Raw genomic sequence first — 18313 nt, 5'->3', positions numbered from 1 at the left:
TACATCATTTAACCACTCTGACTACTCTCCCTACTATCAAGGCTCTTATCTCCTACCTTTCCCCACCTAAACTTACTTTAGCAATCAGCTCTACTAATTGTTCTCCTAGGGTTCACTCCTTCTGTGGCTTTTGTCCACTAGATGGCAACATTTTCCTAAATCTATCCTACTGTCTATAATCACAACTCTCAGGCATCCAGTTCTCTATATCTTGTTTAGGTTGCAGTCCCACTCCATCCTTCTATTATTTTATACTCTACATCATTTAACCACTCTGACTACTCTCCCTACTATCAAGGCTCTTATCTCCTACCTTTCCCCACCTAAACTTACTTAGTAATCAGCTCTACTAATTGTTCTCCTAGGGTTCACTCCTTCTGTGGCTTTTGTCCACTAGATGGCAACATTTTCCTAGATCTATCCTACTGTCTCTAATCACAACTCTCAGGCATCTAGTTCTCTATATCTTGTTTAGGTTGCAGTCCCACTCCATCCTTCTATTATTTTATACTCTACATCATTTAACCACTCTGACTACTCTCCCAACTATCAATGCTGTTTTCTCCTCCCTTTCCCCCCCTAAACTTACCTTAGCATTCAGCTCTACTTTTTGTTCTCCTAGGGTTCACTCCTTCTGTGGCTTTTGTCCACTAGATGGCAACATTTTCCTAGATCTATCCTACTGTCTCTAATCACAACTCTCAGGCATCCAGTTCTCTATATCTTGTTTAGGTTGCAGTCCCACTCCATCCTTCTATTATTTTATACTCTACATCATTTAACCACTCTGACTACTCTCCCTACTATCAAGGCTCTTATCTCCTACCTTTCCCCACCTAAACTTACCTTAGCAATCAGCTTTAATGATTGTTCTCCTAGGGTTCACTCCTTCTGTGGCTTTTGTCACTAGATGGCAAGATGTACCTAGATCAATCCTACTGTCTCTAATCACAACTCTCAGGCATCCAGTTCTCTATATCTTGTTTAGGTTGCAGTCCCACTCCATCCTTCTATTAATTTATACTCTACATCATTTAACCACTCTGACTACTCTCCCTACTATCAAGGCTCATATCTCCTACCTTTCCCCACCTAAACTTAACTTAGCAATCAGCTCGACTGATTGTTCTCCTAGGGTTCACTCCTTCTGTGGCTTTTGTCCACTAGATGGCAACATTTTCCTAGATCTGTCCTATTATCTCAAATCACAACTCTCAGGCATCAAGTTCTCTATATCTTGTTTAGGTTGCAGTCCCACTCCATCCTTTTATTATTTTATACTATACATCATTTAACCACTCTGACTACTCTCCCTACTATCAAGGCTCTTATCTCCTACCTTTCCCCACCTACACTTACCTTAGCAATCAGCTCTACTGATTTTTCTCCAAGGGTTTACTCCTTCTGTGGCTTTTCTCTTCTAGATGGCAACATTTTCCTTGATCTATCCTACTGTCTCTAATCACAACTGTCAGGCATCCAGTTCTCTATATCTTGTTTAGGTTGCAGTCCCACCCATCATTCTGTTATTTTATACTCTACATCATTTAACCACTCTGACTATACTATCTACTATCAAGGCTCTTATCTCCTACCTTTCCCCAGCTACACTTACCTTAGCAATCAGCTCTACTGATTGTTCTCCTAGGGTTCACTCCTTCTGTGGCTTTTGTCCACTAGATGGGAACATTTTCCTAGATCTATCCTACTGTATGTAATGAAAACTCTCAGTCATCCAGTTCTCTATATCTTCTTTAGGTTGCAGTCCCACTCCATCCTGCTATTATTTAATACTCTACATCATTTAACAACTTTGACTACTTTCCCTACTATCAGGGTTCTTATCTCCTACATTCCCCACCTAAAGGTACCTTAGCAATCAGCTCTACTGATTGTTCTCCTAGGGTTCACTCCTTCTGTGGCTTTTGTCCACTAGATGACAACATTTTCCTAGATCTATCCTACTGTCTCTAATCACAACTCTCAGGCATCCAGTTCTCTATATCTTGGTTAGGTTGCAGTTCTACTCCATCCTTCTTTTAATTTATACTCTACATCATTTAACCACTCTCACTACCCTCCCTACTATCAAGGCTCATATCTCCTACCTTTCCCCACCTAAACTTAACTTAGCAATCAGCTCTACTGATTGTTCTCCTAGGGTTCACTCCTTCTGTAGGTTTTGTCCACTAGATGGCAACATTTTCCTAGATCTGTCCTATTATCTCTAATCACAACTCTCAGGCATCAAGTTCTCTATATCTTGTTTAGGTTGCAGTCCCACTCCATCCTGCTAATATTTTATACTCTACATCATTTAACCACTCTGACTACCCTCCCTACTATCAAGGCTCTTATCTCCTACCTTTCCCCACCTAAACTGACTTTAGCAATCAGCACTACTGATTGTTCTCTTAGGGTTCACTCCTTCAGTGACCTTTGTCCACTAGATGGCAACATTTTCCTAAATCTTTCCCACTGTCTCTAGTCACAACTCTCAGGCATCCAGTTCTCTATATCTTGTTTAGGTTGCAGTCCCACTCCATCCTTCTATTATTTTATACTCTACATCATTTAACCACTCTGACTACTTCCCCTACTATCAAGGCTCTTATCTCCTACCTTTCCCCACCTAAACTTACCTTAGCAATCAGCAATACTGAATGTTCTCATAAGGTTCACGCCTTCTGTGGCTTTTGTTTACTAGATGGCAACATTTTCCTAGATCTATCCTACTGTCTCAAATTACAACTCTCAGGCATCCGTTTCTCTATATCTTGTTTAGGTTGCAGTCCCACTCCATTCTGCTAATATTTTATACTCTACATCATTTAACCACTCTGACTACCCTCCCTACTATCAAGGCTCTTATCTCCTACCTTCCCCTACCTAAACTTACTTTAGCAATCAGCTGTACCGATTGCTTTTGTAGAGTTCACTCCTTCTGTGGCTTTTGTCCACTAGATGGCAACATTTTCCTAGATCTATCCTACTGTCTCTAATCACAACTCTCAGGCATCCAGTTCTCTATATCTTGTTTAGGTTGCTGTCCCACTCCATCCTTCTATTATTTTACACTCTACTTCATTTAACCACTCTGACTTCTCTCCCTACTATCAAGGCTTTTATCTCCTACCTTTCCCGAACTAAACTTACCTTAGCAATCAACTCTAGTAATTGTTCTCCTAGGGTTTGCTCCTTCTTTGGCGTTTGTCTACTAGATGGCAACATTTTCCTAGATTTATCCTACTGTCTCTAATCACAACTCTCAGGCATCTATTTCTCTATATCTTTTTTAGGTTGCAGTCCCACTTCATCTTCTATTATTTTATACTCTACATCACTTAACCACTCTGACTACTGTCCCTACTATCAAGGCTCTTATCTCCTACCTTGCCCCACCTAAACTAAACCTTAGCAATCAGCTCTACTGATTGTTCTCCTAGGGTTCACTCCTTCTGTGGCATTTGTCCACTAGATGGCAACATTTTCCTAGATCTGTCCTACTGTCTCTAATCACAACTCTCAGGCATCCAGTTCTCTATATCTTGTTTAGGTTGCAGTCCCACTCCATCCTTCTGTTATTTTATACTCTACATCATTTAACCACTCTGACTACTCTCCCTACTATCAAGGCTCTTATCTCCTACCTTTCCCCACCTAAACTTACCTTAGCAATCAGCTCTACTGATTGTTCTCCAAGGGTTCACCCTTCTGTGGCTTTTGTCCACTAGATGGCAACATTTTCCTAGATCTATCCTACTGTCTCTAATCACAACTGTCAGGCATCCAGTTCTCTATATCTTGTTTAGGTTGCAGTCCCACTCCATCCTTCTATTATTTTATACTCTACATCATTTAACCACTCTGACTACTCTCCCTACTATCAAGGCTCTTATCTCCTACCTTTCCTCACCTAAACTTATCTTAGCAATCAGCTCTACTGATTGTTCTCCTAGGGTTAAATCCTTCTGTGGCTTTTGTCCACCAGATGGCAACATTTTCCTATATCAGTCCTGCTGCCTCTAATCACAACTGTCAGCATCCAGTTCTCTATATCTTGTTTAGGTTGCAGTCCCACTCCATCCTTCTGTTATTTTATACTCTACATCATTTAACCACTCTGACTACTCTCCCTACTATCAAAGCTCTTATCTCCTACCTTTCTGCACCTAAACTTACCTTAGCAATCAGCTTTACTGATTGTTCTCCTAGGGTTCACTCCTTCTGTGGCTTTTGTCCACTAGATGGCAACATTTTCCTAGATCTATCCTACTGTCTCTAATCACAACTCTCAGGCATCCAGTTCTCTATATCTTGTTTAGGTTGCAGTCCCATTCCATCCTATTATTATTTTATACTCTACATCATTTAACCACTCTGACTACTCTTCCTACTATGAAGGCTCTTATCTCCTACCTTTCCTCACCTAATCTTACCTCAGCAATCAGCTCTACTGATTGTTTCCCTAGATTTCATTCCTTCTATGGCTTTTGTCCACTAGATGGCAACATTTTCCTAGATCTATCCTATTTTCTGTAATCACAACTCTCAGGCATCCAGTTCTCTATATCTTGTTTAGGTTGCAGTCCCACTCCATTCTTTAATTATTTTATACTCTCCATCATTTAACCACTCTGACTACTCTCCCTACTATCAAGGCTCTTATCTCCTACCTTTCCCCAACTAAACCTATCTTAGCATTCAGCTTTAAAGATTGTTCTCGTAGGGTTCACTCCTTCTGTGGCTTTTGTCCAGTAGATGGCAATGTTTTCCTTGATCTATCCTACATTCTCTAATCACAACTCTCAGGCATCCAGTTCTCTATCTTGTTTAAGTTGCAGTCCCACTTCATCCTTCTATTATTTTACATTCTACATCATTTAACCACATTGACTACTCTTCCTACTATCAAAGCTCTTATCTCCTACCTTTCCCCACCTAAATGTACCTTATCAATCAGCTCTACAGATTGTTCTCCTAGGGTTCACTCCGTCTGTGGCTTTTATTCACTAGATGTCAACACTTTCCTAGATCTATCCTTCTGTTTCTAATCACAACTTTCAGGCATCCAGTTCTCTATATGTTGTTTAGGTTGCAGTCGCACTCCATCCTTCTGTTATTTCATAGTCTGCATCATTTAACCACTCTGACTACTCTCCCTACTATCAAGGCTCTTATCTCCTACCTTTCCCCACCTAAACTGACTTTAGCAATCAGCTCTACTGATTGTTCTCTTAGGGTTCACTCCTTCAGTGACCTTCTTTTATTTTTTATTCTACATCATTTAACCACTCTGACTACTCTTCCTACTATGAGGGCTCTTATCTCCTACCTTTCCTCACCTAATCTTACCTCAGCAATCAGCTCTACTGTTTGTTCTCCTAGAGTTCATTCCTTCTATGGCTTTTGTCCACTAGATGGCAACATTTTCCTAGATCTATCCTACTTTCTGTAATCACAACTCTCAGGCATCCAGTTCTCTATATCTTGTTTAGGTTGCAGTCCCACTTCATCCTTCTATTATTTTATATTCTACATCATTTAACCACTCTGACTACTCTTCCTACTATCAAAGCTCTTATCTCCTACCTTTCCACACCTAAACGTACCTTATCAATCAGCTCTACAGATTGTTCTCCTAGGGTTCACTCCTTCTGTGGCTTTTGTCCACTAGATGGCAACATTTTCCTCAATCTATCCTACTGTCTCTAATCACAACTCTCAGGCATCCAACTCTCCATATCTTGTTTATATTGCAGTCCCACGCCATCCTTCTAATATTTTATACTCTGCATCATTTAACCAGTTTGACTACTCTCCCTACTATGAATGCTCTTATCTCCTACCTTTCCTCACCTAAACGTACCTTAGCAATCAGCTCTACTGATTGTTCTCCTAGGGTTCACTCCTTCTGTCTCTTTTTTGTCCACTAGATGGCAACATTTTCCACAATCTATCCTACTGTCTCTAATCACAACTCTCAGTCATCCAGTTCTCTATATCCTGTTTAGGTTGCAGTCCCACTCCATCCTTCTATTATTTTATACTCTACATCATTTAACCACTCTGACTACTCTCCTTATTATCAAAGCTCTTATCTCCTACCTTTCCCCACCTAAACTTACCTTAGCAATCAGCTCTACTGATTGTTCTCTTAGGGTTCACTCCTTCTGTGGTTTTTGTCCACTAGATTGCAACATTTTCCAAGATCTACCCTACTGTCTATAATCACAACTCTCAGTTATCTATTTCTCTACATCTTTTTTAGGTTGCAGTCCCACGCCATATTCTATTATTTTATACTCTACACCATTTAACCACTGTGACTACTGTCCCTACTATCAAGGCTCTTATCTCCTACCTTCCGCCACCTAAACTTACCTTAGAAATCAGCTCTACTGATTGTTCTCCTAGGATTCACTCCTTCTGTGGCTTTTGTCTACTAGATGGTAGCATTTTCCTAGATCTACCCTACTGTCTCTAATCACAACTCTCAGGCATCCAGGTCTCTATATCTTGTTTAGGTTGCAGTCCCACACCATCATCTGTTATTTTATATTCTACATCATTTAACCACTCTGACTACTCTCCGTACTATCAAAGCTCTTATCTCCTACCTTTCCCCACCTAAACTTACCTTAGCAATCAGCTTTACTGATTGCTCTCCTAAGGTTCACATTCTGTGGCTTTTGTCCACTAGATGGCAACATTTTCCTAGATCAATCCTATTTTCTCTAAACACAACTCTCAGGCATCCAGTTCTCCATATCTTGTTTATTTGCAGTCCCACTCCATCCTTTTATTATTTTATACTATACATCATTTAACCACTCTGACTACTCTCCCTACTATCAAGGCTTTTATCTCCTTCCTTTGCCCACCTAAACTTATCTTAACAATCAGCTTTACTGATTGTTCTCCTAGGGTTCACTCCTTCTGTGGCTTTTGTCCACTAGATGGCAACATTTTCCTAGATATATCCTACTGTCACTAATCACAACTCTCAGGCATCCAGTTCTCTATATCTTGTTTAGGTTGCAGTCCCCCTCCATCCTTCTATTAATTTATACTCATAGGTTCATAGGTAGATACTAGGCTATCTGCACTAGGGCATTTACATGCCTAGCCAGAGTGTGTTTGGCTTTCACCACCCTTTTAAATTAGATGACTGTGCCCCAGTATAGTAGGTCACAGAAGATAGCCCATTTAAGTTTAGTTTAAAGTGCCCCTGTCTAGCAGTGACACAGAGGAGATCCCAGGGGTAAATCTATGGTCTCCCTTCCAATCGTCAAGATTCTTCTTGAAGAGGGTCATTGAGGGGCTCTGCCTAACATGGATTGGGATTTTGTTCCAGAGTGAGGGGAGCCTCTGGGATATGAATCTGTCTCTCCAGCATGTCCTATTTATTTCTGTGCTGAGGTTTAAGTCACTGGAGCGTGCAGCTCTAAGGGATTTGGATTTCCTGAGGTGGAGCATGTCCATTAATTCTGGGTTGGACATGGCTTTATACGTCCGGCACAGATCGCTTCTGAGTAGGCGGTAAGCAACTGAGTAGAGCTGGAGTTTCTTTAGTCTAACTGCATAGGGCATCTGCTTGAGTCCCTTAATCCTCTTGGTGAGGTACTTTTGGGGTCTTTCTAGTTGTTGCAAGTGTCGGGTAGGGTACATCCCAAATGGGGCATTGTATTCAATTATGGGCCTGATGAGTGATGAGTAGAGGGGCACAATGACCTCTCTTGATCTAGATGTGAACCCTTTCATGATAAGGTGGGCTATATAGAAGGTCCTTCTAACAACTTTGGCAATGTGATTGTCAAAGGAAAGATTACTATCTACTTGGGTCCCCAGATCCCTAATTACTTCTTCCGTACTTAATGGATTACCACCTATGTGGTAATTTGTGGGCACTTTGTTTTTCCCAAAGGGGATGACTATGCACTTTTTGGCATTTAGCTTCAGGCCATGGCTCTGGCACCAGTTATCCGTCTCTGTGAGACCATTTTGGAGGATGCTTGTGTCAGTCGGTGAGTCGATTATGGCCTCCAGTTTGCAGTCGTCTGCGAACTTGGTCAGCAAAAGTCCTCCTGTGTTAGCCTGTACCTCAGAGAAATATATACTGAACAAGAGAGGTCCCAGGACTGAGCCTTGTGGGACGCCACTTGTAACTGGTTTAGAGTCTGACATGGCACCTTCAATTCTGACCATGTGGGTTCTATCCCAATGCCAGTTTGCAACCCATCTTGTGACATAGGGGTTGATATTTAAGCTGGTGAGCTTGTTTATGATGCCCGAGTGGGGTATTGTGTCGAAGGCTTTTGCGAGGTCAAGGTAGGCTGTGTGGACTACCTTCCCTTCATCTATGGCCTTGGTGACTGTTTCAAAGAAGTCGACCAGGTTCAAGAGGCAAGATCTGCCCTTAACAAAGCCAAATTAAGTAGGATCCAGTCTTTGGAGGTTCCCAATGTCTTTGTTTATGAGTTCCATGATGATACGCTCCATAGCTTTGCAGACCAGACTAGTCAGGCTTATAGGTCGATAGTTACCAGGGTCCGTTGTGGCACCACCTTTATGGAGTGGGACCACTGTTGCTGTACGCCATTCTTTGGGTACATATCCTGTTGTAAGGCTTAGACTGAACAGTGATTTTAAGTGTGGGTTCAGTTCTTCTTGGAGCTCGTGTAAAACACAGCCCGGGACACCGGCCGGGCCCATAGATGCTGTGTTTTTTGCTTTGGAGAGGGCAGCTCTCACCTGTGCATCTGTGATGTCAGGGGGGCTACACTTTGTTGGGATAGTCATTTGCACATTTGGGGGGGAAGGGGGGGAGAAGTTTACACTGAACCTGTCTGCCAGGATGTTGGCAATGTCTGTGGGTTCAGTGTATTTTTTGTCATTTTGCACTAACTCATAGCATATCTGGGAGTTTCTACCCAAGTTCCTGACATAACTAAAGAAGGCCTTATGATTATCTTTAGCATCTTGTGCAATTTTTCTTTCAAAGCTAGCCTTGGATGCTTTTCTGAGGGATCGTAGTTTCTTGCTAGTACTGATCAGAGTTGCCTTCCCTTTTTGGGATTTTGCTCTTTCCTGTAGTAACTTCCTCCTTCTTTTGTATAGCCTATTTATGGCTGGGGTCCACCAGACAGGTCTCCTGCCTTTGGAGGAGTGTGTCTTGGTTTTGTTTGGGATAGCACAATCTATGCATTCCTGTAAGTATCCATAGAATGCATTTGTAAGGGATTCTGCGGTTTGGGTCATAATTTCCACTGGCCCGGGGGCTTTGTAGGATTCCATCTCAGTTCTGAGAAGTGTGAAGTTTGCTTTCAAGAAGTTTTTGACCGTGGTTTCCTTTGCTGGGGTGTGGACGGGATATGGAAATCCATAGTGATTAATTTATTGTCAGATCTTACTAAAGAAGGGTATACCTCAGGTATAGAACATAGAGTACCCATGTTGGTGATAATCAGGTCCAATATGTTTTTCCCTCTTGTGGGAGTGGTGACCAGTTGTTCCATAGCATTTGAGTTTATAAATTCTAGGAACCGTTGGGCGAGGGTGTTGGGGCTTGAGTAGTGCTCCCAGTCTATGTTTGGGTAGTTGAAGTCACCCAATATAATGGTGTTTGGAGAGACCTTCATATTCTCCAGTGTCTTCAGGAAAGCCGAGTGGGGTTCCTGAGTTTGGGAGGTGGTCTGTAGCAGGCTACAAACTGGAAGGCAGTTTTGCCCACTGTTAGTTGCACATGGATGGTCTCAGATACTTCTTGCAGTGCCACTAACCTGGAGGTATGGGTATCTTTGATGAATATGGATACTCCCCCTCCTCTTGCGGCTTGGTCCGAGTCTTGCGGCCGAAAAGTGTGGTATGAGGTATAACCTGCTAGTGCTGGGGTGCTCTCGGGAGCCTTGAACCAGGTTTCTCTTACTGCACAGATATCGATATTCTCCATACTGAGGAGAGCCTCGAGTGCATGCATCTTGAGGTTTAGACTTCTGGCGTTGAGCAGCATTACCCTTAGTTTCTTTTTCCTTGTGTTGTCTAAGGAGGTGGGTTTGTCTTTTGAGCCTTGCCTAAAAAAGGCACTATGGGGGTGGCAAAAGCCTTTGCCAGTATTCGAAAACCCAGGGGTGACAGGTGCAAGCCATCCCTAGCGAAGCAACGTGGCTTGTCGAGCATGTCATCCCAGGCTGACAGATACTGGATCCCCTTTGAGTGACACCAATACTTTAGCCAGTTGTTGAAATTGATCATTTTGTCTTTATACTGTGGTATCATTCTTGGTGAGGGTAAGATGCTACTCAAGGTCAGGGTCATACCAGCCTGGGCTACATGATCAGAGAGCTCTTCTATGTCGCTTTTCATGTAATCCAGGGAGGTACGTCTCAGGTCATTCACACCAGCATGGACAATGATGGAGTCATATTTGTACTTGCTTTGGAGTGACCTGAGTGCTTGTGTTATGTGGCGGATCCTGGCACCTGACAGGCAGCTTACAGTGGCCTTCTCCTTGTTCAGCCTGGTGAGAGGGACGTCAGTGTGTCTGACAATAGAGTCACCTATTACAAGTGTATTAGGTGTGTTGTTTAGCCTTAAGGGCTGTGACTGTGTGGCACACTGACTTTGTGGACTATGTGATACATGGGTATTATTGTGGGGTAGCAGTTGCTCCAGTGCGTATCCAGCATCCCCTACTAGGTGACCGTAGGGAATGTCCCCATTGGCAAATAACTGGTACAGCTGGGTCAGATGCCAAATGTGGGAATCGTGATAACTTCCACGGCATCCAGCACACACATTCATTATTATGCCCTGGGCATCGCACACGAACTGGCAGTTGATGGAGGGGAAGCCCTTGCAGTTGATGTAGACCCTATCCTGCTCACCGGGTGGTGCTTTGATGCATATGTGCGTGCAGTCTATTGCACCCACTACCTCAGGGTATTCTGCTATTTGGTGGAAAAGACACATATTGCTGGCCAATGCCTCACGGAAACTGGGGAAATATATGTGGTCACCGACGTGCTGACATGGCATCCAGGAACTGGAGGATTATCCTGGATGCTGATGCCTGTGAAATCCCCATCATATCACCAATTGGTCTTTGGAATGTACCTGTAGCTAGTATTCTTAGGCCAACACATACCTTGGTATCCACTGGGATGGGTTCCCCTCTGTTGGTTCTGTGTATGAGGTGTGGCCGGCACAGCTCAACAATTTGCTGTAGGAGGTCTCTGTCCACCCTATAGCGCTGCACTATCTCCAGCTCATGTAGCTCCTGGTAGGTTACCCTGGGTCTGTACACTCTTCTCCATCTCCTCACTGTGGGTTGCTCAGCAGCATTCACAACATCACCACCCTCAGCACCTTGCACATGTTGGTTTATGACAGCAAGAGTAGCCCCTAACATTTTGTCTGACTTAAGCTTCTTAAGCTTTCCCTCTTTGTATACTGCAGTGTTGCAGAGTTCTTGAGAAAAAACGGGGGGAATGGTGTTTGCAGAGTTTAAAGTTATGGGCAAGTCTGCTGCATGTGTAATTCGCTGATTCTGAAATATTTCACCTGGCAGCTCTGCTAGTTCTCCTTGGTTAACTTCCTACTACTTCGTTTCCTTCCTTTTGCCTTTATTTTTCCACCCAGGGGCAGCGCCATGCAAACACACACACGCACATGAGTGCACACATGCTGTGTGCATGTTTGCAAGGAGTTTCCTATCTTTTAACAGTGTGCACCTTTGGTTTGAGGTTTTCAAATAGGACAACTGTAGGCATGTCTCTTTGCAATCCTGAGCAACTCAGGGCAAACATAAGCCACTGTGCTCCAATTAGCCCCCTCATGATGTCACCTATATTCTAGTCTTCTACTCACCTACTCCTACTCTTACACTCTTGGGACATGCCTCACATGCTGAGGAAAATTGGGATTCACTATCCTTATCCTCATTTGCATAGGATTGCCTAGTAATGCATGGTTACATCTCTCACACTGAGCTTCCCCCCCCCCTTAGCAACCACTAGTCAGTGGCCATGTTGTCTTCAGCCTGCCATTCACCTGCATGACAGAATAAGCTTTTTAGTGAAAATGCCTATTTTTGGCTTTTTTTTAATTATTTTCTTGTTTTATAAGCTCTGCACATTTGCGCGCTGCTGCGCTATGCTTAAACATCGGAGATCGGGGGGGAAGTTAAATTTTTATATTTTTAAACATTTTAAAATGCCAATGGCCTTATATTTGGCCATTGGCATGCTTCTTCAACTGTATGCATCCTTTATTTGGAGTTGTCATAGCTCAGTTTAGCTATTTGCAGAAATGTAGTCCATTACCAATGGAATTCATTTCTGCAGGTAACATTAATCTTCCACGGACAGGTTAGTGTTTCCTGGATTGCAAATTTACCTCATTTGCATGGCTTTCACCAGCAAATGAGGTAATTTGCATACCATGATGCTGTCCGTGCAAGAGTAGCTTTAGCAGCTCTCGTGCACTCCCCTGACGGCTGTTCCTGGATCGCACGGCAGACATATTGCCAGTGTGAGCTCCTACACTCATCTTGCACTCTGTGCAAGCTTTCGTGAATCCGGGGGACAGTTGGTTTTACCAACATAAAAACTCAGGCATGATTTACAACAAGCCAGATAAATCACATTTTCTGTATGGCAATCTGCATAAAACTTAAAAACATCTTTTTTATTAGTAGTTGGATGTGCATAATAATTTAAATCACTCACATAAGTACATGCTTTACAATGCCTGCAGGGAAAAGTTCCCATTCTGATTTGTGCAGGGAGAGTACTTTTTACTTTTTTCCTGTTTTTTAAACCAGGTTCTAAACATAACATGTCCTTAATATTATTGTTACATTTAAAAGTAAATCTAGGTTTTTCATCTATTATTTCTTTCAAGTGATGATTGCTTCTAAGAATTTTCCAATTTTGTTTAATGATATTACAAATTCCATGTAAATTATTATGATAGTGTAGCACTATCTTAGGTTTTTTATCATAATTTAAACATATCTTATTCTCCTGTTGCTCTTTATTATAAGAAAACCATGGTCTAGCCCTATCATCCTTGTTTGATATTATTTAATTCTTACTTTTTTCCAAGTTCTTCTTAGGGTATCCCTTCTCATTAAGATGCTCATTTAACACATCTATTTCTTTACAGAACACATTACCATCTGTGCATAACTGGGAGACTTCATAGCCTTGTCCCTGCATAATGTTCTGAAAAGTGTGCCTAGGATGCATACTACATGAATTTATATAATGATTTCTCCAGCATGATTTCCTGTGCAGTGTGGTATCTAAGTTGCCAGTCACATTCTTGTTTAGTGTAACACCCAAACAAAGCAATAGTGTCATTACTGTAATTAGTTGAGAAGCTAAGAAAATCTGTAGTGTTTTCTAAGTATTCAACAAAGTTCAGCAATTCATTGCTACTCTGTGCCCACAGCAAAAAAATATCATCAACAAATCTGGCATAAAAAATTAATGATGTCTTCCATTGATGTTCATGTCTAAAGATGTTCTTTTCTTCCCAGAAGGCTAGCACTAAATTAGCGTAAGAGTTGGCACAGGGTGTGCCCATGGCAACACCCTGTACCTGTCTGTAATGTGCTCCATTGCAAATAAAAATATTATTTTCTAAAACTAATCTTAACGCTTCCAAAATTAGAATATTAGTGTTCTCATCAAATATTTTGACATTACTCAGAACCTCCTCCACTGCCTTTAATCCAAAATCAAAGTTAAAATTACTGCTTGCACATTTTCGTAGGATTTTGAAAGATACTGCACAGTTTTTACCCAAACTGTATGATGTCTGTCAAGGTTTAGACCTGACGAACACATTGATGGTGACTTTGGACATCATCAGTTTGTTTATGGTCATTACCAATGATTTTGGATTAATGGTAGTGAAGGAGGTTCTGAATAATGTCAAAATATTTGATGAGAACACCAATATTCTTATTTTGGAAGCATTAAGATTAGTTTTAGAAAGTAATATTTTTATTTGCAATTGAGAACATTACAGACAGGTATAGGGTGTTGCCATGGCCACACCCTGTGCCAACTCTTAAAAAACAGGAAAAAAGTAAAAAGTACTCTCCCTGCACAAATCAGAATGGGAACTTTTCCCTGCAGGCATTGCAAAGTATGTACTTATGTGAGTGGTTTAAATTATTATGTACATCCAACTAGTAATAAAAAATATGTTTTTGAGTTTTATGCAGATTGCCATACAGAGAATGTGATTTATCTGGCTTGTTGTACATCATGTCCGAGTTTTTATGTTGGTAAAACCAACTGTAAGTTAAAACGAGAATATTGCATCATTTGTCATCTATTAAACAGAAGGATGAATACAATGCATTATACCAGCATGTTTCGAGCTTTCCAGAGCATACCTTTACTTTCATGGTTTTGCACATTATTCAGATGAAAAAAGGGGGGGTTATTGTCAATGATACTGAATACACAGAATTAAGATGGATTATACAACTGGCTGCTGACAGCCCACCTGGGTTGAATAACTCTGTCCCTTTAAAACCAGCCTTAAAGAAAAGGCGGGTTAAATATAAAAAGTGGTTGTTTTTTAAATTGCTTTAATATTTAATGATGTTTTACTGAATGCAAGTTTGTCTGATGAAGGGTTTTTAACCCGAAAGCGCTTACGTTTTTATAATAAAAGATTACGGCCAGTTTGTACTCTGCTTCGTTTGTCTTGTATTTGTTCTTGCTAGTGTTTTTGGAGAGGATATGCCCTCCACAAACAACGGGATATGCCCTCCACAAACTCAATTTATTAGATTCTTTTCTCCCTATGCCCTCCACCAACCTGAAAAAATGAACAATGTTGCCTCGAAAAACTGTTATTTCCTCTGTTTTCCTCCAGTACTACATTCCTTTCCTGTACTGTTCTACTTTCACTTGGAAAAGTATTTCTCGCGCCTTGTAAAAGTTAGCTTTTGGCTCCGAAGTTGTGATGTAAGAGGGCTACAAATCAGCAGTAGATTCTGTAGAAGATACCGCCCAGAAACTTACATCATCTGGCACTATTTGCATGCTATTGTTAAAAATCCCTACCCCCGCCTATTATCTGATGTCAGAGATTCAGACCTCCTCACACCTGTAAGGTGTTAAAAACTTGCTGCAGGGAGTGAGGAACCCCTTTTCTATCGTGTTGTATCCTGCAGAGTGGTTTGCCTAGCTGGACATCTGGGAACATGTGGACTCCTTATCAAGAAGCTCCTACTGCATTCGGATCTTGCATTTAAACTGCAAGTTCTTCAGCTGTTTTTTTTTTTTTTTTTTTTTTTATAATAGTGTATTCCCTGTAATAATGATTGTGGAAATTGTAGATCATAGCATGTGCTGGAGTTTTGTAAACACTTGTGCAAGTGCTATACATTTAAAATGCAGCTTTATTCCCAAAACGATCGTACTATATAGCATAATTACTTTGTCAATGGGTATTTAGATCCCAATTTCATTAACGCTAATGTTTTTCTTTTTGTGGGCAAAGCTTGCAGAAGCTAGTTAAGGTATTTTCTGTGTAGAACAGTGCAACTTTAAATTCAGACTTGTCCGCCTTATATAAGGGAGGGTGTGCATGCCTTTATTTTTAAATCCAAACTTCCTGTGTGGTTGGATCAAGATTTCACCTTATGTTATGTATATCCTGATTTACCAGCATGAGTTTTTGCCCAAATTTTGCTTTTAAGCTGCGTTTCCTGGAGTCGCTAGCATGTTTTACTTTTTAGGTCATTTTTTTTTTTTTTTAAGTTTTTCTTGAAGTTGCTAGCATGAGGTTTCACTTTAAAGCATCTAAAGTGAAACCTCTTGCTAGCGACTGCAAGAAATCCTGTTTAAACACACAGATATGCTGTCCGGATGCTTTAAACAGGCTTTCTTGCAGTCGCTATCATGAGGTTTCACTTTAGATGCCTTAAAGTGAAACTTCATGCTAGCGACTGCAAGAAATCCTGTTTAAAGCATCCAGGCAGCATATCTGTGTGTTTAAACAGGATTTCTTGCAGTCGCTAGCATGAGGGTTCACTTTAGATCCTTTAAAGTGAAACCTCATGCTAGCGACTGCAAGAAATCTTGTTTAAACACACAGATATGCTGTCCATATGCTTTGAACAGGATTTCTTGCAGTCGCTAGCATGAGGGTTCACTTTAGATGCTTTAAAGTGAAACCTCATGCTAGCCTGAAAATCCTGTTTAAACATCGGACAGCATATCTGTGTGTTTAAAGAGGATTTCTTGCAGTCGCTAGCATGAGGTTTCACTTTAGATGCTTTAAAGTGAAACCTCATGCTAGCGACTGCAAGAAATCCTGTTTAAACACACAGATATGCTGTCCGCATGCTTTAAACAGGATTTCTTGCAGTCGCTAGCATAACCTCATGCTAGCGACTGCAAGAAATCCTGTTTAAAGCATCCGGAGAGCATATCTGTGTGTTTAAACAGGATTTATTGCAGTCGCTAGCATGAGGTTTCACTTTAAAGCATCTAAAGTGAAACCTCATGCTAGCGACTGCAAGAAATCCTGTTTAAACACACAGATATGTTGTATGGATGCTTCAAACAGGATTTATTGCAGTCGCTAGCATGAGGCTTCACTTTAAAGCTGTGTGTGTGTGCAAGCAGGGACTGTGTGTGTGTGTGTGTGTGTGTGTGTGTGTGTGTGTGTGTGTGTGTGTGCAAGCAGGGCCTGTGTGTGTGTGTGTGTGTGTGTGTGTGTGTGTGTGTGTGTGTGTGTGCAAGCAGGGTGTGTGTGTGTGTGTGTGTGTGTGTGTGTGTGTGTGTGTGTGTGTGTGTGTGTGTGCAAGCAGGGGCTGTGTGTGTGTGTGTGTGTGTGTGTGTGTGTGTGTGTGCAAGCAGGGGCTGTGTGTGTGTGTGTGTGTGTGTGTGTGTGTGTGTGTGTGTGTGTGTGTGTGTGTGCAAGCAGGGGCTGTGTGTGTGTGTGTGTGTGTGTGTGTGTGTGTGTAAGCAAGGCTGTGTGTGTGTGTGTGTGTGTGTGTGTGTGTGTGTGTGTGTGTGTGTGTGTGTGTAAGCAGGGGCTGTGTGTGTGTGTGCAAGCAGGTATGTGTGTGTGTGTGTGTGTGTGTGTGCAAGCAGGGCTGTGTGTGTGTGTGTGTGTGTGCAAGCAGGGCTGTGTGTGTGTGTGTGTGTGTGTGTGCAAGCAGGGGCTGTGTGTGTGTGTGTGTGTGTGTGTGTGTGTGTGTGTGTGTGTGTGTGTGTGTGTGTGTGTATGGATGCAGGCATGGGCTGTGTGTGTTTGTGTGTTTGTATGTAAACAGGGGCTGTGTGTGTGTATGTGGATGTGAACAGGGGCTGAGTGTGTGTGTGTGTGTGTGTGTGTGCAAGCAGGGGCTGTGTGTGTGTGCAAGCAGGGCCTGTGTCTATGTGTGTGTGTGTGTGCAAGCAGGGGCTGTGTGTGTGTGTGTGTGTGTGTGTGTGTGTGTGTGTGTGCAAGCAGGGCCTGTGTCTGTGTGTGTGCAAGCAGGGGCTGTGTGTGTGTGTGTGTGTGTGTGAGCATGTGTGTGTGTGTGTGTGTGTGTGTGTGTGTGTGTGTGTGTAAGCAGGGGCTGTGTGTGTGTGTGTAAGCAGGGGCTGTGTGTGTGTGTGCAAGCAGGGCTGTGTGTGTGTGTGTGTGTGTGTGCAAGCAGGGGCTGTGTGTGTGTGTGTGTATGTGTGCAAGCAGGGGCTGTGTGTGTGTGTGTGTGTGTGTGTGCAAGCAGGGCTGTGTGTGTGTGTGTGTGTGTGTGTGTGTGTGTGTGCAAGCAGGGGCTGTGTGTGTGTGTGTGTGTGTGTGTGTGTGCAAGCAGGGGCTGTGTGTGTGTGTGTGCAAGCAGGAGCTGTGTGTGTGTGTATATGCATGCAGGGACTGAGTGTGTGTGTGTGTGTATGCACGCAGGGGCTGAGTGTGTGTGTGTATGCATGCAGGGGCTGAGTGTGTGTCTGTCTATGCACGCAGGGGCTGAGTGTGTGTGTGTCTATGCATGCAGGGGCTGAGTGTGTGTGTGTGTGTGTGTGTCTATGCAGGGGCTGAGTGTGTGTGTGTGTGTATGCACGCAGGGGCTGAGTGTGTGTGTGTGTCTATGCACGCAGGGGCTGAGTGTGTGTGTGTGTGTGTGTGTGTGTGTCTATGCACGCAGGGGCTGAGTGTGTGTGTGTGTGTGTGTGTGTGTGTGTGTGTGTGTGTGTGTGTGTGTGTGTGTGTCTATGCAAGCAGGGGCTGAGTGTGTGTGTGTGTGTGTATGCAAGCAGGGGCTGAGTGTGTGTGTGTGTGTGTGTGTCTG

This window comes from Protopterus annectens, chromosome 1.part0 (genome assembly GCF_019279795.1).
Source record: "Protopterus annectens isolate FY-2018-M chromosome 1.part0, PAN1.0, whole genome shotgun sequence".
Classification (NCBI taxonomy): domain Eukaryota; kingdom Metazoa; phylum Chordata; order Ceratodontiformes; family Protopteridae; genus Protopterus; species Protopterus annectens.
The sequence above is the reverse complement of the archived record's forward strand: the minus strand, read 5'-3'. Positions refer to the sequence as shown.